Below are 24,481 nucleotides of genomic sequence, written 5' to 3'. Positions count from 1 at the left end.
TCTTCCTATTCCTAACATATAGGACAGTAAAGTCTCCTTAACTATGACACAGACTAGATTAAATTGCTCACTGAATAAATGCTTCATTTTTTACAGTGGTGATTAATACCAGATTTGGGATATTGGCTCAGTTTTGAGACAGTCACTCCATTGGAAAGAATATAAAACAGGACAAGTCCTCTTTTCAACCGTTGCCAGGTTTTCCCAACATTGTGTATTTCCATCATGTAAAGAGGATGCCCGAAAGAGCAAATGGTTTCTGGTGAGGAAATTTTGGCTGATCTTCATGGAGGCACAGGAAATGTGCCTTGTTTGGGCACAGAAGAGCCAGTTTTTCAGTTGATCCTTATACAAAGGAACTGTGCATTTTAGTTTAAATTACTGCCCATAAAGGCAAGTTAATTATTCAGGAATTTCAGCAGAGTATCTAGATTTTGTGCACTAGAGCTGCTGGTGTCTGTTCTGCTGTGGGCCACTGTCTAAATGGGACTGGAACAAGGAAAGGTGATGATGGAGGAGCTGTGAGTGGCTTTAGTAACACTCAGGTAAACCAAGGGATAAATGCCCACCCTCAGTAAGGGCCAAGAAAGCACAAAAATGGCAAGTTTTTTTGTGATGTAAAGGAATGAGCAACAAATTAAGATATGCTTAGGACACTGTATAAATCAATGGTGTTCTGCATTTTGACCTTGCTGCCTAGCTCAGATTTCTTCATTCAGGGCACAAAAGGGAATGTCAAAGATAGGGAGCAGCTTCTCCAGGAGGGCTGACTACTTTGACTAGGATGGTGTTGTCTGGAAAAAAAGGAAATTATATAAAATGTGATAAAAAGTCCATATAAATCCCATGTAGGCAGATATTTGGTTTATAAAATCATGAGAGGGATGGTGAAAGTATTTTTTTTCTTGCCTAGGATGAGGATAGAGAGTTGTTTTTGCTCATATTCTCAGAAATAGTAAATAATATGGAAGAAATTTTCTGTGATAATTCCAGAAATGCTTTCATGCCATAGCTCTGTACATGGCTAGTCAGAAAAATAGTATAGAAGATAAGCTTCCAATGCTCAAGGAAAGAAAAAGTGCCCTAAACCTAGGATTATAAAATACTGTTATATTAGAACATTTCAGGAGTCACCATTCTTGAAAATGTATAAAATTAAACAAGTTTTGAAGGCTTATCAGTCAATAATGAAAATGAGCAACAGACTGAAAAAAATTAAACCAAATTTTCATTTCATAAACTTTTTAATTTAAAAGTGTATGACAAGATTCATTAACAATTCTCTCTGAGAAAAGAGAAATGCTTAAAAAAAGTAAAGGGTATAAAATTATCCTTGTGTGAAATTTTAGATTAATTTTAAAAGTGTCTGAAGTCTTTTAAGATGCATAAGAATATTCAATAATTATATGTAAGGCAATTTATCAAAGTCATTTGCTTTGCTGGAATGCAGGTTTTAATATGCAAATGTGAAGTAAAATCACTACTACAGCTGCATATAAATAATATAGCTTGCTTCCCTCAAGTTAATTTCTATGTTGCCAATAGAGAAATAAGGGTGCTTTTTATTTAATACAGTTCATTTCATTATGGATATCATTCAGCTATACATTCTAAAATGACAGTTTGATTTGGTTACACTTGAATATTTTGAAACTGTTTTGAGCTATAAAGCTCTAGTAGGCACCAGAACAATGTTTTAGCTTCATGTTAATATTCAATATTATACTCACAAATTGAATTAGTTGAGGAGCTGCTACTCCTATAGTAAAGACTCTTGGTATGAAATTATACAGATTAGTGCAGATTTTATGGTCTCAAACAGAAGTGCTGTGGCTTTGTTTAGCAATTTTTCTATTTACAATATGTAGTTTATGATGATATGTCAAAGGTATTTCTGCTGGAGCAGCTTTAGCAGAAGAAACTGTTGAAAGTATGAAAGTATAAAATGCATTAATATTGGAAAAAATGTATTAAGAGAGCCAGAAATTCAATGGAACTTTTTACTTCTGAGGAAATGTTCAGTTTGGGTCAGATTAACTTAGAATCAGTCTTCAAACTAGTGAATAATAATTCAAAAAGCTGCTGATGAATAAGACTTGTATACCACAAATAGGGGCTGAGCATTTATTAGTTCTAGCCTGTTTCTGCTGAAATTCCCCTGCAAGTTAATTCAGTGCACGTTGTGCTTCCATAAATCCTTCACAGTGATGCTGTCTTGAAGTAGCAGGAGTTTCTTTTTTTTTTCTATTTACAGGAAAGTGAAAAAAAAAAAAAGTAGCAAACAAAACAACAAGCTCTGGTGCAATTAAGTATTGAGAAAAAAATCCATACAAACTATGTCAGGCATGTTTATTAAGTGAAAGGAAAGAAGATTATAAAACTGGGTTTGTTGTTTTTTTTTTTATTTGTTTTCCATGGGTTTCATGGGTTTTTAGGAGAGAAATAGAGGAAGAAAAGAGAAAGGTATTTGTGATTGTAAGTCTATATTTGCTTGGAGACAAGTTGTTAAAGTGATATAATTAATCCACTTCCTAGTCACTGCATTAAGTAGTTTAGAAATCAAATTTGAAGGGAAGAGCAGTGATGGCTCTGTTTTGTGGCTCCTAATGCATTTCTCAGAGCAGATGAGGATGTGAAAGGGGACAGGGTGTGACCCACTTCCGAAGCAAGGTTTTAGCTGAAGGTGTCCAGGTGAGTCTGGAGTTCCAAAGAGCTGACTCCTTTCTCCATCATTCCTTTCAGCAGTTTTCTGAAGTTTCCAGCCACTTGAGGACTTTACTCAAGTCCTTCTTAAGGGCTTTGCAGAATTAATCCTCACAATCCCCTGTCACCTTTACCAATATTCCTTTCTCACTTTTACAGGTTCTAGTTAGAGACTCTCCCAGAGTACCTATGGGAGCCCTAATTCAGAACATCAGTGTTCTGCTAAATGTATCCTCAAACTGTTTTCATTCTCTTTCCATGAGCAGCCAACCCCTGTCTTCTGTGGTCTGCTTTCTGCAGGGATGACAATGCAAAGCACCTTTTTCTGCCTTTATCCTCCAAAAGAATTCTACAGCGACTGAAAAATCATGTAATTCAAGGTAAGAGGTTTTTTGACTCTCTATTTTGAGCTATGAATCCACAGCTAATAAGTTTTTTACTCACCACCCTCAATCTCAGCCTCTCCCAGCTCATGAATTCCTCATTTCTCTGGAAGAGGTGCACAGGGTGTGCACAGGGGGCTCTGGTTTCCAACCATTGCCTCCTTCTGGTCCCCTATGGCCAGACTAGGGCAGTGCTTTTCCAATCCATCTATTCTTGTCTCTGGCTGTCTTCAAGAAGCTGAGCAGCTGTACTATATATAGGGACAGAAAGATGAAGATGATCTTTGAGGACTCAATGATTTTTGAGCAGTCCTGGGAATCCAGAGAGGTCCCACCTGTGTGGAAGCTGGTTAAAGTCATCCCAAAGAAGAAGAACCACAGTAACTCTAGGTCTGTCAATCCCACTCAAGCTTATCTCCTTAAATCAGGATTTAAATATTTAACAGAACAATATGAAGAAATAAAACCCCCAAGCAAGTAAAAATAATAAAGAAGCTGTAAAGGATACAAGATAACTTTCAGGAACCTTTAGCTAGTAGTAATCACTACTGAAAAGAGTAATTCTTAATTTTGATTTCTTTTTATTTATTTATTTCTAGGCTTGTTTTAACTTGCATGCCCTATACCCCATGGCCACCAAGACACTTCTGCTGACACAAGGCAGGGATAAAAAGGTCATGAGAGAAAATAGCAGCAACTAAAAAGTGTCAGGAACTGTTTCTTTTGGGTTTCAGTCCTCTTGTATTACATAAAGGAAATCAGCCTTAATAGACTGCTGCTAGTCAGAAAAAATACTGCTCAGAACTGTGTGCTTTATAGAAATTCCAAATGACCTGGTTTCCCCCGTAGCTGTTCTAATATTTAAGTTTAGGCAAATGTTTTTAAAATACTTCTATTTCACAAAACTGATGTAAGTATTGAGTCAATTATAGAGCTACTGACCTCTTAATGTCTTATTTTAGGTATCCTTTAACAGTTTTTACTCTGTAAAGTAGTTTATATAGTTATAAATGCTTTCTATTAATTTTCTTTTCTCTTGTGTGTGGAATAGGAAGAACATATAATTTTTGGAGAACTTAGGCAATTTCAAGACCTCAACACTTCCACAGTTATTTATTGATTGAAAACTCTTACTAAATACTTATTGAGGTAATTGCTTATAAAACACGACTCCATTGTGTGCAGTTCAGTGTTACTGATGCTTCAGTTCTTTTTGCTTGTTTATTTAGGTTTAGGGTTTTTTTTAGATTATTTTCCGTCACAATCCATGTCTAAGATGTGGAAGCTGAAGATATAACCAGATCTACATTACCTCTACAATTTTCTGTCATATATCCATACAAATTAGCAAACAAAACTTAATCCTCCAGTTGTGATGGGAATTAGTGAACAGACTTATTTCTATCCATGGTAAATAAATCTCTACTGATAAGTGAGATGTAAAAAAACAGTCATTAAATGCAGGTGTGATATGGAGCATTATTGCAGTTTCTGCTTCTCATGGATACGTGTAGCATGGGCAACATTGGGAGAGCAAATGATCTTTTGATCTGTGCAAATACATTAAAGGATAATCAAAATCAACTGACTCCTATGCTTAATTCCCTTCAGCAAGGAGAACACAAAAAATGTAAAAAAGGCAAGAATATCTGTTTTCTTTATACTTGCACATAAGCTCAAATTGTGTATATATAACAGAGAAATTTAAGATAAAACCTATGATCAGTTAATTACTTTTACCTGGATTAATATTGAAGATTTTGATTCCTCATAGCTCTTTCAGTGTAGAATTGAACATATTATTTCATAAGTTAAGAATTCATCGGCATTATTTATTCTGTCATATAACCTAAATAGTTAATTTCAACTGTAATAAATTAAAGCTATATTTAATTTTGGATTTTGAGCATGTGTTACCCTTGCAATTAATGAATAATTTCTCAATTAATTTTTAACATAACAAATATTATGTGATATAATATTTTTTGATTATGGTTTCTTAGTAATAATTTTCATCTTACAAGGTAATTTGCCCTTTTAGATTTTCTTTATTGGGATATGCTTGTCAGTTTGAATTGTCTACAAGTGACATGAAAAGTTATAAAACTGATTAAAATCACTGGTGTCTTCATCTTTCCAATTTTTTAATGCAATTTAATTTTCTTCATTTTTATATGATAATGATTTGTTACAAGTGTAATGAAGCAGAATGTCCATTGCATTCTCTTTAATTATTATTATTTATCTTGTTGAATTTTGCATGGGTAACGTTGCTTTTACAGAAAGAAATATGAAAAGTAAGTCATAGCCATTTTATCTTTCTGTAGAAAATACTGGAAGACCAAAACCCTGGAATATAGGTTTTGTGAAATAGGGTACACCAAAATAGAAATATAATTACCATGTTCTGGGGTAGAATTCAGAAAAATTTGTTTGCCAAAAAGATAGGTTAATTTCATTTCACTTAATTCCAGAAGTACAAGGAACTGCAGCCTAAATTTTATGATCTTCCCCTTCCCCTGAGATTCTTTTCCACAATATATATTCATGCACTGCTGATGGCATTACCACTGAAGAAAGCAGGTGTAGCTGACCATGAGCAGCAATGTGATATTGAGGAAACTTTATTTTCAGGTTTTCTGCCATTGCCATTTTAAAGTTCTTCAGTAAATCCCACAGAGAGTCAAGTGAAGGATGTTCTGTCCTTTCAACCAGAATAATTTATTCATAGTTGGTATATAAAAATACTCCTGCATACAAAGATCTGGATGGTCTTTAGACCTCTAAATGTGTGTTTTAATAGTTCTTTTACTTTAATCTGTGTGGTCCCTTCCAACAGCTGATGACTTTGTCACAGCTATTCTTTTATACCCATTTCTTGCCTTGAAACTGTTTAAAAATATAATTGAGCTACAAAAAAAACCCAAAAAAAACCACTAAAAAAACCCTGCAGAAAACATATACCATAAATATAGTTTAGAGTTAATTAAACATTTTTACTTAAGGTTTGAGTGTCCTTTGACAACCACAATATCCATTAGCAATTAAGCATGAAAGAAAGCCCACGGAATAATCTGATTTTTTTCTAATGTTACCTTTTTTGCTTTTTAGACTGTCATTGTTCATTAACCTATGACAAGATCAACAACATCTTAAATTCCTTTTGTTTTTTGGCAAATTTTTTTTTATTCCTGACAATTTTTGGTGCTGCAAGTAAAATTTAGCCTGTATTTTCTTAGATCAACAGTAATCAGTGGTTAATTCAAAATTTAGGATAATCTCAGGGAGTAGGAGGTTATGTTGGAAGAATTGGAAGCAAAATGTAATTTGAGAAAGGGAAAGTTGTGTTTGTTTGCTTGAAGGTTTTGAAAGTCCCCAAAGTATGATCTTTCCTTTTTCTTTTGTTCAAATGCCCTGAAAGTTCCCACACTCTTAGATTATGGTGGTTTTTTTTTCAGTGGGACTCAGTGCCACCTGAGATCTGCTGGGGGCAAGAAGGTGAGGAGGTCTGGAAGGAACACAGAATATATTCCCTGGTCCAATTTGCCAACAATGCACTACGCCAGGTAAGAGAAAATCTCCAAACCTACACTCAGTAATGAGAAAATCCAGAGAGCTCATAAAATGGTTTGCTGCAAATTCAAGTTACACTGACAGGATTCACAAAATAAAATGATTAAAGGTAGCTGGACAAAACACACAGAACTAGGAAGAAATATTTTGTTTCCCTAGTGCATCTTCGAAAGATAAGATAAATTTATAATATTATACTGAATATTTCCTTAGCAGCCCTGAGGTTTCTGGTTTTCTATTTGTTTTTATGCCTCTCATATGTCTGGTTTTTGCCATTTTTCATCTCTATATTGGCTTATGGAAGACTTCAGGGTTCTGCTGTGTTAAAGCCAAGTCTAGAAACAGAAAAAAGTCCTGTGCTGCACATGGGTGAATAATCCCTGCCCCAGGGTGCTCCCAGAGGAAAACTGAGATGTGCAGTAGGAAGAAAAGCAGCAGGAGTAACTTTGGTGTGGTGGAGGCAAAGTTGAGGCAGTGATAAAACAGAGAAAGTGAAGCAGAATTCTTGCTTTTCAATGTTTTTTTATGCTGAACTCTTTCTGTGAGTAACTGGTATGACAATGTCTAAAGATACCAACAACACTTCAAGCTCTAAGTCTGAAAATCAGACTCTGAGATGTGCTGCTGGATGAATTCAGTGCAAAGAACTGTCTTTTGTCATTCCTTATAAGCAGATAGCTCTCTGATAAAAATGCTCACAATTAGATATTTAAAATTTCTTGAAGAATGTAATAAAGTTTTCTTGGAATTCTTGTGAATAAAATAATTTGCTTGAGTATTCATGTAAAACTATAAGGAGAAAACAACCACTGAATTACTACTTTATTGATATGAAAATCTGTGAAAATTCTTATTGGAACATCACTTTATTGTTTTTTGCTTGCCTGCAGGTTTATCAAAGAAGTTTCTCTTTAAAAGTGATTTCTGGTGTATTCAGTATTTTAAAATACTTGGTTGTTTTGCTGGTTTTCAGCAAAAACAGCTTCTTTCAAAATCCAGTTTTGATTTCTTTTTGGTCTTATTTTTAATATGACAACAGATTCTATGGCTCTTATAGTCTATTCAAGGTTTTAAATTATTCCAATTAAATATACAGGTGGAAAATGTAACTTTCATGTTATGTTGCAATTAATATCTTCCTGCCTGATAAATTATTATCTTGTTTTCCCTAAACCAAAAAATGTCTCTGCTGTCTGCAATACATATGACCTGTCACCAAAAGCATAACCACAGCACGCGCCCTTTGTGCCTCCATCCGGGCAATGCTCCAAGAACGATTTTTTCTTTTTTTGTTAGTGAGCCCTATGAAAATACTGCTAATTATTGCTGACCCAGTCTGTGACACTGTGAATTCAGTCCTACAATTTGAAGCATAAACCAAGCAACAAGCTAATCCCTTGCTGTATCATTATATATCCCTCCCCCTCCTCCTCAGGACACTGGGGGAGAGGATTAAAGCCATGACACATTTGGAAGGGATTGAAATGACCTATGAACCTTGTAGTTAATCTCTGATGTCTGAGGATCAATGGAAAACCTTTCATAATTGGGATTTGTTAGCTAATTTCGTTTTTGCTAGCACACTATATACAACAGTTTCTGCTCATTGACTCAGAAGAGAAAGGTTGAGAAGGAAAAAGAGGCAAGAGAAGGCAGTATTATAAAACCAAAGGGTCAAATAATTGTGACTTGGTTGCCCTGGCAAGCAGTGGGTGTCATCAATAGTAAATGGTGCTAATCATTAATTTTCTTTGTCAGAAGACTATATATTGGATTTTTCATCGGTCTTTCCACAGCTATTGTGTAAACAATACAAAGAGCTCTTGTTTTTTTACCCCCTGCTTTTAAAAGAGAGCTGTTAATTAGATCATTTGTGTCATTAGGGCAAGTCTGGGGATTTTTCTTTCCTCAAGGAAAAAAGCTGCAGCTCTTTTCCAATCTCTGCATCCTTGGAAACTGTTGAGGTTATTCCTTATCAATTCAGCAGCTTTTCAAACACTTACAGCGGGGTTTGGGTGTTTTAAAAAAAAATACTATTCAATTCTAATCTTCTTTGTCTTTGTGCTATTGCAAAATGACCTGTCATAGCATTGATTAGGAAGTCCTGAATGAAAATATAAAGCTTACTTTGTTCTTCTCTGAAAGGTATTGTGAGCCCCTGTGAGCCCTGGCTTACATCTGTTAGCAGTCTTTCTGAGCAGAACTGCTTAATTTCACTAGGGGAACTTAAAAAAAAAAATCTAAATTTATATTTTACTATACACTTTAATACACACAATTTTAATTTTCTCATTTTGACTAATTTTGTCCTAAGACAGGGGACTAAGCTCTTCCTGCTTCCTCTTAACTTCAGCAATTTCCTGCACCATCTTCAACAATTTTCTACTTGTCTAAAAATCTCACAACTTTAGTAGGAAGAGAACTCTTAATCAAATTACTAAAAAATACTGCTTAGCACAATGTCTAGTAAATTCCTATAAATATTCTGCTTCCTTTGGCATGAAATAAGAATAAAATATAGCAAGGGCTTGATGGAACCTTCTGAAGCTGCCAGTGCTACTACCACCATGAGCCTTTATTAAATACAGAACAAAACAAAAAACCAACCTATAAATTAAAAGAAAAAAAAGACATTGATTATATTTAAAGTGAATTATTTTCACCAGAAATATTCTCCCCTGCTGTCTCATTCCTCTGTAGCTGTTTGTGTATTATCCAGCATTACTCTTGGTTCAAAACCAGGGCTTATTGACTTTATGGTAACAAATTAAATGACTGGTCTTCTGTGTTATACAGCTACAAAAAGGAAAATCAATTCTCCCTCATACTTCATAATACACCTTCACACTCCTTGGGAGATTTTAGTGTGGACAAGTCTTTTAGCCCCTTGAAATATGTTCTTGGACAGTTGGGTTTGTGCTTCCCTAAGAATATCTATTTATTTCTTATAGTGATTGTTTCAGATCCCATTATGGTGTTTCTCTTAGGCAAATATATTAAGAGAGCATTGAAGCACTGTCTCATTTCAAGGCTGTAATTGAACAAAGGGTTCTAATAGTCAAACTACCCCACTTACAAAAGTACATGAAATAGTTCTTCCATTTAAGAAATTAATTTTTTTAAAAAAAATCAGTTAGACAAAGCAGCATCCACATTCTCTCATTTTGGATTTTTTTTTACAGCTTCATCACCCACATTGCTTTCTGATTGATTTGCTATTTATTGGCAGCTGAAGTATGTTTTCAGGTCTTTTGCATAGGTTTAATCTCGTGATGGAAATCACATGTTTGAAACTAATAATCATTGCTCTTTCAAGAACAGCTTTAACCTTTTTAGCTTTGAATAAGCTTTGTTATTATTTTAATTTGTAGTAAATTTAAGTGGGTTTTGCATGAAGACACTACCAAAATTAATATGTATAATAAGATATTTCTTAGAAGCACAACAATTTAAACATGTTGCATTCACTATATTAGACAAGAATGTATTTCAAAACTCCATTACTCTCCTTTACAAATAAAGGCATAAACACAAATATGATTAATATAAATATGAATGATATTATAAAAATTTTACCAAAAGAAAAACCTGATAATAAAGGTATATTTTCTTCCTAAACCAAATGAAGTTGCAGTTCCTTGATCTTACAAATAACTAATAAATAAACAATTGCATTTTAAATTTTCCACATCAGCTACACAATCTGAAAATAATTACCTATTCTCTTCAGGGCTTAGCTAGAATTGGAATGTGTATCATATTAATCTATTTTCTTTCATTTTTATTATATTTTCTATAACTCTTGTAATTCAGTAAAATTACTATTCACTTCCTATGTTAAGAATAAAAGTTTATTCATTTTCCTCTTACTTATTGATAAATAGACTTTTTTTTTAAATGCAGCTACCTCCTTCATGATGGAATCTAAGCACGGGTATTTATAACCCCAAACACTGAAGACCAGTTCTAGCACAGAGCTGACAGAAGGGGTTTCCTAAATATTTTTTTTGATAGTGACATTCCTGAAATTACATTTATACTCTGAGAGGAGAGGAGATGGAGAGGGAGAAGGAGAGGGAGAGGAGAGGAGAAGGAGAGGGAGAGGAGAGGAGAGGAGAGGAGAGGAGAGGAGAGGAGAGGAGAGGAGAGGAGAGGAGAGGAGAGGAGAGGAGAGGAGAGGAGAGGAGAGGAGAGGAGAGGAGAGGAGAGGAGAGGAGAGGAGAGGAGAGGAGAGGAGAGGAGAGGAGAGGAGAGGAGAGGAGAGGAGAGGAGAGGAGAGGAGAGGAGAGGAGAGGAGAGGAGAGGAGAGGAGAGGAGAGGAGAGGAGAGGAGAGGAGAGGAGAGGAGAGGAGAGGAGAGGAGAGGAGAGGAGAGGAGAGGAGAGGAGAGGAGAGGAGAGGAGAGGAGAGGAGAGGAGAGGAGAGGAGAGGAGAGGAGAGGAGAGGAGAGGAGAGGAGAGGAGAGGAGAGGAGAGGAGAGGAGAGGAGAGGAGAGGAGAGGAGAGGAGAGGAGAGGAGAGGAGAGGAGAGGAGAGGAGAGGAGAGGAGAGGAGAGGAGAGGAGAGGAGAGGAGAGGAGAGGAGAGGAGAGGAGAGGAGAGGAGAGGAGAGGAGAGGAGAGGAGAGGAGAGGAGAGGTGAAATCTAATTATCTTAGCTGCTTTCAATTGCCCTGTCTCCCATAACCCCATAAAGCTCCTCTCAACATCTTGTACAAATAACATGAATATCTTTTGTCACATTTGATGGGGAACACGAGTACCTATTTCTCAGCAGAAACCAGCCATTTTGTAGCCTCTGTTAGATTTTCTCTAAGCTCTTCACAACATATAACAACACGCACAAAATTGAAATATTAAATTGTATTGTGTTAAGGTTTTTGCTTTCTTACCTGTCTCACCCATAGCATTAAGGTCCTGGGTAACACCAGTATTTGCAGGTTTATTGCAAATGGTAAAGAAGAGTTGTACACAAGCCCTTTATGTTTTCCCTGTTTTTTAACTGTCTTTCTTTATTTTGCTTTTCCCTTAACACCAACATTAAAAGGAGGCAGTCCAACACAGTTCAAAAAATGGGATTTGTTGCATACCTGTGGTAGCATGGGACTTCAAACAAGCAAACAATTCTAAATCCTTATTCACTGCATTTAAACAAGGTGAGATTTTCTTTAATTAGACAGAAGTGAGCATGGAGGGAAAAATATAATTTGATTTATACAGACTTAATAGATGAGGTATGCTCAGTGTGTCACTAAACGTTTTTTTTTTTAATCTAAGTCCAAGGATTTTTCACCTTTATTGCTTTAATCCTTATCAGCTCCAGAGGTGAGCACTGAAAAATTATGATACAGTGCATGAACCAGGGTAAGATGCGGGCAAACTTGCAATTTTTATAATTCTGTTTGCTGCTAAAACTTGAAAGGTGGACCCTGAGTTTTCCTCCTTCAGATAATATCCAGGGAGCATCTCAGCACAAATTCTGCCATAACACATGACCAGGTAATGCTGGAACTGATGGAGAAATTCTACTTTGTTCAACAGGAAATAATTTCCCCAGGTAAAACTCTGAAGAGCTTAGATGCTATTTGAAATTGTTTCATGAATTGTGTTACAATTTGAATGTCTATTTGCCACTTGCTTATAAGTTTATATTCAAAACTAAACCCAGACATTACTTTCTGCCCCATAAAAATAAAAATGTAGTCTTTTTAATAAATATTTTACAGCAATTCCTGTTGTTTGAGCTCCAGAAAATGTATTTGTGATTATTGTTTATGAATGATAATACCTATCCAGGTGACTGAGGACTGAGTCAGGGATTGCTTGTAGAAAATTCAGCTCTACAAATCCACGTCAGCTTTCCAAACAAAAGCATATATTTGTTCACTTTTTCTTCATACTCTATATCAAAACTAATCCCTGAAATGCCGAGTTTCTAAGTTACCATTTGGATTGACTTATGTAGTTATCTCACCAGCTTTGATGGAAAAGTTAGGCAGGTTTTTGGGGTTTTTTTTAACAGAAATGTAGAATAACTCAAATGTAATATCTTTAAATAAAGTTTAAATGCATGGGTTTGGGTTTCTGATGCTTCATTTCTTTAATTAATTTTATTTCAAAATATATATATATGAAAATATGTATATTTACCTTGCAGCTTATACAGGCATTTAGTCTGAAGGAAGGTTATATCATCCAATGCTGCAATTGAATTTGCAAATCCCACATAACTGAGCTTTGGATTCAGTAGCCAGATCTGATAAAATCTTCAACCGCATAAAAAAGAAAATATCAATTATAATGAAATAACAGTTTAGGTCCTTGATTAAGACTTGGAAACATGTTCTCAAAATTGGGAATAAAACCCGAACCAATTGATGCTTTTTGAAGCACATGGTTTATAAGGTGTCAATTAAAACTACTTAAAAATCCCAAATGGTCACTGGGACTTGAAGGAGATTGCAAAGGCCACTGGTTTCTTCCTGCATGAAAGGCTTTAGGGAACAATAATTCATTTATTTAGGGAAAGTATTAACCTCATGTGAAATTTTATTATTGCTATTAATTTTACAGTCTTACAAGAAATACACACCTGATACTTGTAACTTTCAGTGTCGCTTTCAATTAATATGTGTGCACATCTCAACAATGAGCTGAAAAATTAAAGAAATTTTCTTCTTTCCAGCAGATGAAAATGGAGAAGGTTTCTATTAATATTTCAACAGTTTCAGGTGAGATAACATTGCATTGGGACTATTACGATTAATTTATTAGCAGATTATATTTGAGATGAGAGCTATGGGAGCCAAAATAAATATTTTTTTTCTTTTTTCTCTTTCTACTTTACCTAAATTATTTGGTTTTTAACTAAATTCATTGCTTAAATGAAAAACCAAAAAATAATAAGATCCTACTGCTAAATAGTCTACCATTTTTTGTGAAGTACTAATAGAAACCAATACTTTCTATTTTTTTTGTGAGATCTGGGGGAACCTAACAAAGCCTGTATTTCTTTTAAAAATATACAGTTATCTTTGTGCTTTGTTTTATTTTTTGTGGGGTTTGGTTTGGAGATTTTTTTGGGGGGCGGTGCGGTTGGTGGCTTATTTTTAATATTAAATCCTTTACAGAAATGGCAAAGCCTCTAAACATTCAATATCAGAAGAAAATTAATTTGTATGGATGTAGAGTTAATTGAATATTCTTACCATACTTTGCTTTAATAAGTATTTTTCTGGTAATACATCAAGGAATATATAATGCACTTTACAGCTCAGCATGGATTTTCAACTTAATGACTTTCCTCTGGTTATGAGACTGTCTACTTCAAAATGATTTGTTTAGAAATACAGTAATTCCTTGGGTTTAGCATATTCTTGAATTACTGTAGGGATCCAAAGAACTATGAGATGCTTCAATTAAATATGTAAGATGAGACAGAATGCTCCTCATGCTGTTTCCAGGTTATTCAGAGGCATTTACCCTGTAAGTCTTTTTATTCAGACTGTATCCAGAACAGAAATGTAACAGCTTCTTTTCCTTGAACAACAAGGTTCATATTGAGCTGGATAATCTTCTGCAGAAACTCATGTGGAATGAGACAGGAGGAGGAGTCTGACACATCTAACTCCTGACCAAACACAAAACACAAAAGAGCTGGAGGCTCAGTTCAACGCCAATGAAAATCTGAATGGCGCCCACCTGAAAAAAATTACAGAACTCCTTGTTCCATCAGTTTCTAAGATATAAAGCTTCAATGGATGAAGTGTCAAATGGATCTTGGTCACTCTTTACAATGAATACAGGCATGGAAAGGATGGTTTGTGTACCAGCTCCGTCTTCCTCATCTGTATCTGAGCATCCATTGGGTCCCCCCAGAAGATCTGTCCGTTCTGGCAGCTTGGCAAATGCAGGTGATGAGATATTAAATGTGCTGCAGCAGTCCCTGGATGATCTTAGAAGAGATTTGGGTTCCTTTAAGTGTGTTTTTTCAGGGGGAAAAAACTTTTAAAAGATCAGATCCCCCTTGATCTTTTAAAAAAACTTTGACTGTTGTGCTTCCTGGCAGACGAAGCAGAACTACCTTTGGTATAGAAAGAATGGGAGAAATTGTTCTGTTAAGCCCAGTTTTAGTGTTAATTCAGATGTGAAACATGCAACTAATTCTGACTTGATTATTTAAACATCCACTCATAAAGCAACATCCTTACCTCAACCTGAAATACGTGGGATTTGCAGACCCCAACAATTTCTGCAGCTGGGAGCCCCTCCTGCTACATGCAGAACTCCCTGAGCAGGGGGTCTGCAGAGCACAGTGTGTTTTATGGGACTGTGCCTCTGCAGGAGAAGGCATTGTTAAACACTTGGAGCTTTCTTGCTGAAAGTACTTAGTGTGTGCAGAGACCATGATGTATCAACTCCTTACATGAGATTTTAGTCAGAACAGTTGTAATTAACACCCAGTTCTTGATACATTTAAGAGCTCTGCTTTTAGACATACATACCTAAGAGAAATTTGAAAATTTGTGGTTAAAATTTTCTTCAGTTTGTCTTTAGCCTTTTTTTAAAGTCATATTTAAAATAGTTATCAACAGTTTCTCATAGTAGTAGCTATAAAATTTTTGTTGCTAGCTTTGTTACTATATATTTAAAAAGTGAGATAATTAAAACAGAGATTCCTTTCCTGTGGATAGCAGCAGGAGCAATCCTAGATCATCATTACATGTGGATTTCATTTTTATGTGCTTAAAGATTTCTTTGGCACTACTGTCATGCATTTCACAGGCTGATCCAGCCTTCCAAGTTTTCCAAAAATGAGGCAATTAAAATATTCTTGTGAGCCACTGGCATAAGCTTGCAGAGACTGGAGTGTTTGTGGCCTAGAAACCAGGGAGATGAGTTATTAATGAAATGAATCATTAGATAATAGTCTCCCATGAATTTTAAATGGAGTTTTCTAAAGTTCTCATGGGTAATAGGATGTGAAGTGACTTGTATTGACTTATAAAGAAAAATGCAAGGTGCTTTAGCAGAGAATTAGCTTAATAAGAGAATTAATTTTCTAAATACACCTCTCCAGAGTTAGTTTGCAATAACATTCTAGTCTAATTTCTGTTCTCACAGTTGATTTTGCTCTACAGATCTGACACTCCTACCCTCATGACACTCTTATCATCACATTGCAGCCTGAGTAGTGGTGCTACAATTCACCAAAGTAAATTTTCCCTCTGCTTTTAAGTGGGGACCAAGCATTGCTCATCTTAGTTCAATTACAGCAATTACTGAAACAAGTGGGCTGACTGCTGAGGCTACTGATTTCAGCTTTACACAGGCAAAGTCTTACATTCTCAAACACAAATAAAAATAGTTAGGATCTGGCTCAGAGGATCCACCTTCAGAAGAAAAAATAAAAGCAGGATTTAACTCTTGTATAAAACTCACCTTCACTTCCCTTGTCTGGCAGGTAGCATGGCTGTTTGTTTGTGAAATTAATGTTTCGTATGATGCAACAATTTCCGAATGCTACAGATAATAAACTTCAACACTTGAGTCAAGTTTATTAGTAACAAGTCAAAATTTAGTTGAAAATGTAAAAGAACTTACTACAGAGATGCTTTAGAGGAAGCAAGACTAAATGTGTCCTTTATTCTGAAAACCCAGGTGATTTTTTGGTTGTAAAAATTTCTTCCACTGAATTTTGACATCATATTGCACAGAATTTCCCAGGAACATTTTTCCTACTCCTTTCTAAGAGTGTGCATGCAGCATAGTACTGTATAATGAACAAAGTTTTCTAAAAGAAAATGTCCACACTTTGATTTTCTTTTCTGTTCAATTCAATTTCTTCTCATAGGACTCAAGCTTTTGAGGCACAGTATTGTTCTTCATGGCTGATAAAGCAGTGCATATTAAATGAATAAGTCTATAAATTCTTTATCTGGAGAATTGTGTTGTTCTAACCTGTATATTCTCCTTTACGTTTCAGTTTCCTTACTCAGCTTTAGTTTCTATGGTATGTTTCACAACAGAGATGAATGATTGACTTTAAAAGGCTAAGTGAATGATTTGATGATGGAAAAATTTATTTTGAAGATTTGTGGAATATCATTGGGTTTTACATTTAAGTTGCATCTTAGGAGTATAAATGTAGTTTGTGATCACAGGTAATTACAGAAACCAGCAGAACACCAGAAATGCCTTTTGCCCTCTCAGCTCTGAGAATCAAAATTTCCAACTCAAGGCGATGTACAAAAAATTATTTTGCTGATGAATTTGAACAGAACTAGAGCAGAGTCCTGCAGCCAGTTAGGTTAATAAGAAAAAATGTTATTACCTTTTTCCCCAAGGATGCCATTAATTTAACACTGGCAAGCTATCATTAGTGCTGTGTGAAATGACTAATTCTCCCTCAGGAGCTGCTCACATACGAGGCAAGGGGTTTCCCATAAGTGTTCACAAGCCTGTGTGAATCATAGGTTAGGCTTTCACTGCAAGTGCTAGGAAAAAGCTGCATGTGGATTGCTGCTTTTGCTTTCAATGTTGCCACCTTTAAAACATTTCAGAATTAAACCTTCAAGACTAATCTGAAAAAAAGAATCAAGCACGTTTACATCTCCAAATATGCTTGCTCCTTCTTGCTCCTCTTGCTTACTAGCATGTCTACCTCTTAGAAGACCCTTTCCACTTTTCCACTTTATTTTTTTTCTTAGTCCAAAGACTAAGCTTCTGTTTTTCAGCTTTATTACACTGCTGCTTTTCCACATATTGTCTATGAAATACATGCATACGTGCAAAACTGATTTTTTAAAGATTCATCACAATAAAACCTCAAGTGCTGCAATTAGTAGACTAATGCCATCAGAAAAATTCAAAAAAGATTCAGGATATTTATTTTCAGAAGAAGGTCAAAAGAATCCAACACTAACTGCCATACCCCAGAAGTTTTTTAAAGAAAAAAAAAAAAACCCTAAGTTGCATAATTCAGCTGCTTGCATCTCAGCAGCAAACAGTTGGAAGAGAAGAAAGAAAAATGAGCCTGTGGTCTAAAATGAAACCAATTGCCTGAAAAAATGTATGATTTACTCTTTACCCATTGTAAACATTCTGATTTGTTGAAGTTAGGGTGTTAAGTATACGGTCATTTATTGGCAAAGTGGATGAGGAAGAAAAAAGATATTTGAAAGAACTATTTATGTTTTGGATAGAAGTTGCTTTTTGGTGTGGAGTTTGTTGTTGGTTTGGTTTGAGGTTTTGTTTGTTTGGGGGAGTTTTGTTTGGCTTTTTTTTAGTATTTTGCTTTGTTGAGATGGTTTTGCAGTGTTGCTCTGTCTTATTCTGCATATAGGGAGTGCCAAGGATGTGCCATAATTGTCTGGAGGCAGAGTGTCAGATGTTAGTAGGAATGACATTGCCTTTCCTTGCTACTTTTCTATGTCACTCAGCAGTAAAATCAGCCACTATACTCTCATCCTCCAAATTATCTGACACTGTTTTTTAGACTCTGATTGACAAAAAGTGCATCACAGTATTTGAAGACTTTCAGTAGCTGATGTTGTGTTCCCTACTCATAATTCTGCATTGTGCTCTAGTCCTATTAATGCCTTTTAGATTTTCAGTGTGTGTAGATGACACTGTTAACCAAATATTAAGAATAGTCTAGATTACATTGTTTTGAAAGAACAAGAGTAACACTTTCAGTGAGAAATTGCCAACACCAGAACAATTGGGGAAATAAAGCAAAACACAGTTAGAGGAAGCAGAGTATTGCCAGTGGTTTCTGTAGAGCCAGAACATACCTCTGATCATCATAAAAATTTTACACAATCTTTAACTCCGGAACATGCTGAAGACAGCAATAATTCCTGAAAAGGCTTGCAAAATAGAAATTATTATTGATTTGACTGACACTAGTTGATTTTTAATGCAACATTCCAAAATTATCACTAATGACAATATTAATCAACTTTAAATAAAACCAAAAATCCACTCCTAAAATATTCCCTTGAGTTTAGGTTACACTGAAAACTTGTTTTACAAAGCCTTTTAAAACTTCTAAATTTTGACAGCATTTGACATTTATATTGCATTTCAGTTCTTCTGTCCATACAGTTGTGTTGCTTCTATGAAGATGTAACTTCAAAACATTTGCATTTTTAAAGCTATTTTTCTGTAATCAAAAAAAAAACCAAAAAACAAAACAAATGGTAACTGCAGGAACAGGACAGTAGAAGTAATTACATTATTAATATAAAGAGATTTTTTTTCTCATTCCTGCTAAGTTCATAAAATTATAAAGTAACCTCCTACTGTTAAATAGAGTGAGAAAGAAATCATGTGTATATAAATGAATAATTGTAAATGCATCTTTAATCTACTCAATTATATCTTCAAAAGGCAGCTTATCAAACAGTGATCTTTAACTTTTGGAGGGGAAATAAAAAAATATCTCTCTGTCATTAATCTCTTTTTTTTCTCTCTTCACTTTTATACAAAATCCACTGCCATGTGCTTATAGAGTAGGTCAGGGTCTACCATAAACATTTTCATACCCAATATGCAACTTACTGATAAAATTTTCTGATTTTTTTTGTGGACCCTCCTACTTCTTCCATTCCTTTCAGCAATAAGCATTTATGAATCTTGGATGCCCCCTTCTCCCTTAAGGGTGGGATATCACAAGCAGAAATATTTTTGTCTTTATGTGTGAATATACATGATAGCAAATATGTCATTTTAAAAGCTGTGATAATGAAGTAATATTAAAAAAAATACAATACATAACTACAAAATTCTAAGTATACTTAAAACTCATAAAAACAATTGCAAAACTAAGCCAGGACTATTCAGTGATAACTCTGAATAACTAAAATTGTGCAGATTCTGAGTTTCAGGTTTTCAGCACCAAGGAATAGACAGTCATTTCTCCTGACAAATTTATCTTACATGTAGTGGCAGTGCTAGACCATTTAATGTGGATATGATACTCCAGAAAAAGAGGCAAAATGGAGTTTAACAAAGTTCCAGAAATTCTGGTTATGAGAGTAGGAATCCTGTAAAATCTTGTGAAAAGCTTCTGGCAAATCTGTTGCAATACATAACATGTTTTATCTCTGCAAGTAGGAATGAGGAGCTAACACTTGAAAAGCAATATTAGGAAGCATCATAAATCCAATCAAGAAGCGAGATAATGCCATAACAAGCTGCTGAGAGAGCCAAATAAGAATTTTACTTGAACTTTGTGCTAACATTTAGTCATTAACACAGTAAAATTCCCCCCATCTCGCAGAAATTCTTTCCCCATAGAGGATGCATAGCAAAATAGTTGAGGATTTTCATAATCGGTATAATGAAATGGAAACAAAGGAAGCTGTAGCCTTTGCTTAGAGCTTTAGCTTGTTGCTTATGTGGAAAATGTTGATCCTTCTCTGTTGGAAGTGTACAAAAGCAAGCAGCTGGCACACTGAGGCTGTGCTAGATGTGTGGATTTGCCACCCAGCACCCAGCTCAATATAGACTTGAAATAAATATCTCAACTGTGTGTGTGTCCATTGGCTTCTTGCACACCAGGCAAAACAGCCCATACTTGGGACAACAAATCTAGGTTGTGCTCTTGCCAGGATAACAGAGAGGATTTTTTTTTCTGCTGTCAGATACAAACCAAGAGAAGAAAGCGCAGGTGTTATTTAAATTAATTATGTCAAGGGGACCCCTCCCTCACCCCTGCCCCGCCAACCAAATTTCTCAAAGGAAACAAGTTGCAATTGCAAGTCACTTTGAATAACTTCACATTATTCAAGTCCTTTGGATATTGTTATTCAAGTCAGCCCTTCTGTTGCTTGCATATCTTTCTGTAGAGTGACAGCTGCTTCTTGCAATTGTGTGATTTTTTTTTTTCCTGAAAAAAATCCAGGATGAAACAGCAAATCTTTTAATTAAAGCCCTGTTTAGCATAGTGAAAGAGAAATGGCACATGTGAGAGCTGATTACCTGGGGGACTGAGAGCTCAAAAAGCTGCAGAAAATATGCCTGAAGAGGGAGTGAAGATCACTTGCTCTTTCCTCTGGAAGATGCAGAAAGCTGAGAGAAATGAGAATTTGAGAGATTTGGGATTTGAAGAGCCCGTGCACAACCAAATTCTGAGGTGGTTGATCTGATCTCTGTCAGCTTGTACATTCTGGGCAGCTGGTGCTGCTGCCTGCGTGCATCCCTGCTCAAAAGTGGGAGGGGAGATGCTGGAGTTGTGCTGCTTCAACCCCTTCTCCCTTCTCCCACCTCCAGGCTGGGAAAAGGGGAAATCTTCATCTTGCCTGCCCCCAGTGCAATTCCCACAGGTGGTCCCAGGTCCCAGCAGTTCCAAAGGATCACACTGATGATTGGTGTCCTCACAGATCATGCTACTGGGTCTCATCAGATCAGGACAATGTCCGTTTGCTTTCACTTATCTGGAAGCAAAAATATTTTCATATTTATTTTCATAAATATGAAATACATTTTTATGTGTAGGAACATCCCTGCAATGGAAAGCTGCTTTTGGGGTGGTTTCATCTGGTGTGCATTTGATCAAAGCTGAGTGCAGGATTTTGTGGTGGATCACAAATACAAGTGAAAAGGGCAAAGAACACAGAAATAATAGACCAGATTTTTAAAATCATCTGCTTTTTCCAGTGACAACATTGCTTTCTGTTGTGTCATGATACTTCTTACATTATTTATTAGGAGATTCAACCAACATGAAGGATTTTGTTATGCTAAGAGCTATTGGTAATAAAGGAACCTACAGTCTATCTCTGTGTGTATTTAAAATAGCTCAATAATTACATTTAATGAGATAGATTGCTAAACATCTTTGTTCTGTAGAACTTTGGTAATTTGTCTTGAAAATACAAATTGACTCTCAGGATACAGTTATTGAAATGTAAGCATGTCTGGGAAGTAAATTGAAAGGCTTAAGCTTCTTTGTTCAGAAAAATTCTTCAGAAAGCAAAAAAAACAAGACTTGCCCAGTTAAGTCATAGATCAGTAATGGCATCTCTTTCTGTATTTTTAGCATCATGTATCAGTTGCCTGTAGTAATTAATGTGATTCAATATCTTGCTACATTCTGAACCTCACAAATTTTGCATACTAAGATAATACTGGAATTCTAGTAAAGGTTTGTTGTTTTTTTGTTGGTTTTTTTTGTTTTTCCTGAGGGAGGATGATGATGTGGGTAACTGTGCATTAAAAAGTTTATCATAAGCAGACTAACTGCCTGTGAAATATTACTGCGATCATAAACCCAAATTGACTTTTTTATAGGTAATACCTTGTGAAAACCTTGGTTCTAATGTGAGCTGGTCAATTCCCTTATAGACTGCCAATTTCCAGTCACAGGCAATGAAAGTGAACCGCTTGGTTCAGAGACAAACACTTCAGACCCAAAAATATTTTGTCTTCATTTAAACCTTAATCCATTTAAATGGAATCTGCACTGTAATAGGAGCATTGAATCACACAAACGGGAATAGTGTTAACAACAGGACATTATCTTTTATTGAGGGCAAGCAGCAGGGTTGCTGCTAATGAGGACATCACCAATTTATCAGCTAAAGGTCAATCTAAAAGGATTCCTGCCCTCTGCCTGTCCCCCGCCCCAATGTTTTTTTCACTCTGCTCTTCTGTCTGGACCCTCGATCATTTTTATCAATCATACTGTGCTAGGACTGGAGACACTTTAATTTTTAAAAGAAGTACAGATTTGCTTAACTGGGAAATCCCATTTTTCTCCTCCTATTTTAATATCTTGCCATTTTCCTTAAAGTTTCTGGTCATTTTTAAATCTTAACACAAAATAAACCTTTGATGGTTTGAATTCCTTGGTGTCTGGTAGGTTTTACTGGAATAAAACTCGGAAAAGGATTCACTGTCCCTCATTTATTAGGTGGCTATCAAAGACAAGAGCTTCTTCAATATTGAAAATTACAGGTGCATATCTTCAAAAGGTTTCTTGATTGCAAAAATATGAAATAAGATATAACTCATTGTTTACAGTGGTATTTTAAAGATTGGATCAATTATATCACAACCTATCCCATAGTAAAATCAAATTTTGATTTTATCATAAGAATTTAATCACTTTTCCCCTTCCCAAGCTTGTGCCATATATTGGTTAGTACATGTACCCAGAAAGATATATTCTCTTTCTTTAGTGGAGCTGTCAAACTCACATGTTCCTTTCCACAGGAGCTGTCTGGTGTGGCTTTGCACTTGCCAAGGAATGAGACCTTGAGAATCAACTAAAAGAAACAACGTGTTTTCCTGCACCTCTCTGGAAAGATGCTACTCTGCTTGAAGCTGTGTATCAGCTGTGTATCAGTTATACGCATATGAGGCACTTTATTCATGATATTTTTACTTTCCCTAATTTTTTAGTTTGTTTTAATCCATTAAAAGCTCGAGTCTTCATCTTAATTCTTGTATCACTTTTTTTTTTGTCATTTCGCCATATATGGATTAGTACCTTAAGGACAATTTAAAAAGAATTTTGACAAGAATCTGTCCAACCTAAACCTCCCCTTCTTTAGCTTGAGGCTGTTTCCTCTCATCCTATTGCTGATTACCTGGGAGATCAATTCTACCTGGCTACAATCTCCTTTCAGATATCTGTAGAGAGCAACAAGGTCTCCTCCACACCTCCTTTACCTCAGGCAGTGCTTTTACTGTTTCCATTTGAAAACAGTGTTTGGTCTAAATGGACCTTTTTAATGAAAAAAGGAAGTTTAGCATTTACACACAGAAAACCCCAAATGCTGGCAATCCACTGCTTAGGACTGTTAATTCAAAGTAAGACCACACTTTCATGCAGATTTGCACTGTTCTAATGTTAAAATCCTTGTGATTGTACCCAGGAGTGCCTCAATGCCAGCACACCCACTATGCCAGATTGGGTGCAAGGTCTGAGTTACCAGCTTCAAAGGAAACAAGACAGCAGTGATCATCATGATAAACACTAGTCTCAGCATGTGTTGTTAAATTATTAGCTTTTTAAACTAATTTACTTAGTGGATACCACTAAACAGGTTAAAAATGGATGATATATTGATTTTGCTAATCAATTTAACCTAGGCTGATGCTTCAGGTTTAAAGCAATTTAAGAGTGTCTACATGGGAGTTTCGCACCACTTTAACTAAATCAATCTTGAATCAATTTAATTTGGTTTGGTATAATGTATTGGACAGGAAACACTGAATAAAATGCTTAAGTGTAGGAATAAAGTGGTTCTAATCCCAAATTAATGATCAGACTCTGCCTTCGGTTGCTTGCCATGTTCCATTAAAATTAGTAGGATTGTGCTACATCTGGGAAAACAACCTTTAGCCAAAGCTTAGCTTTTTTGAAAAGCACAGCTCTTTTTGAGGTGTTTCTTCATCCAGATGGCAGGTGATGAGGCTTTAATTTATTTTTTTTTCATTAAGCTAGATTTTCAGTGTAATGCTCCCAGACTCCTAGGTGGGTGTGAGTAAATTTCACATGATAGTGAGGAAGGGGGGAAAGAGGGAAATAAAATATAATGATGGGCTATATGTTTAAATTCTGAATGGGTCCAATTTCTTGACTCTTTCTGTAATAATTTATCAGATAATCTATTTGGTTTCTCAAAATTACTTCAGTGATCCAGAATATTTTTTTCTATGATCTATCCTGAAGAATGAATCTATGCACAGAGAGTTGATATACAGCCTCTGTTTCAGGGCAGCTTGTGTGCTGTCTCATCAGCTGGATGCAGCTCTGAGGTAACAACCCAGCACTGTGTGCTGTGCCTTTCAGTGAGCGCCCTCCTCTTGGGA

General features: G+C 35.7%; 1 long non-coding RNA gene across 1 annotated transcript; it reads left to right on the top strand.

The window, feature by feature from the left end:
- Positions 1 to 2,779: 2,779 nt before the first annotated feature.
- Positions 2,780 to 23,008, top strand: LOC140680300 (uncharacterized). Its single transcript, XR_012051455.1, has 3 exons — positions 2,780 to 3,083; positions 6,545 to 6,652; positions 22,877 to 23,008. It is a non-coding gene; the product is annotated as an uncharacterized lncRNA (long non-coding RNA).
- Positions 23,009 to 24,481: the final 1,473 nt, after the last annotated feature.

Source organism: Taeniopygia guttata, chromosome 1 (assembly GCF_048771995.1).
Source record: "Taeniopygia guttata chromosome 1, bTaeGut7.mat, whole genome shotgun sequence".
Classification (NCBI taxonomy): Eukaryota; Metazoa; Chordata; class Aves; order Passeriformes; family Estrildidae; genus Taeniopygia; species Taeniopygia guttata.
Note: the sequence above shows the minus strand (reverse complement) of the source record. Positions and strands in the feature narration are given on the sequence as shown.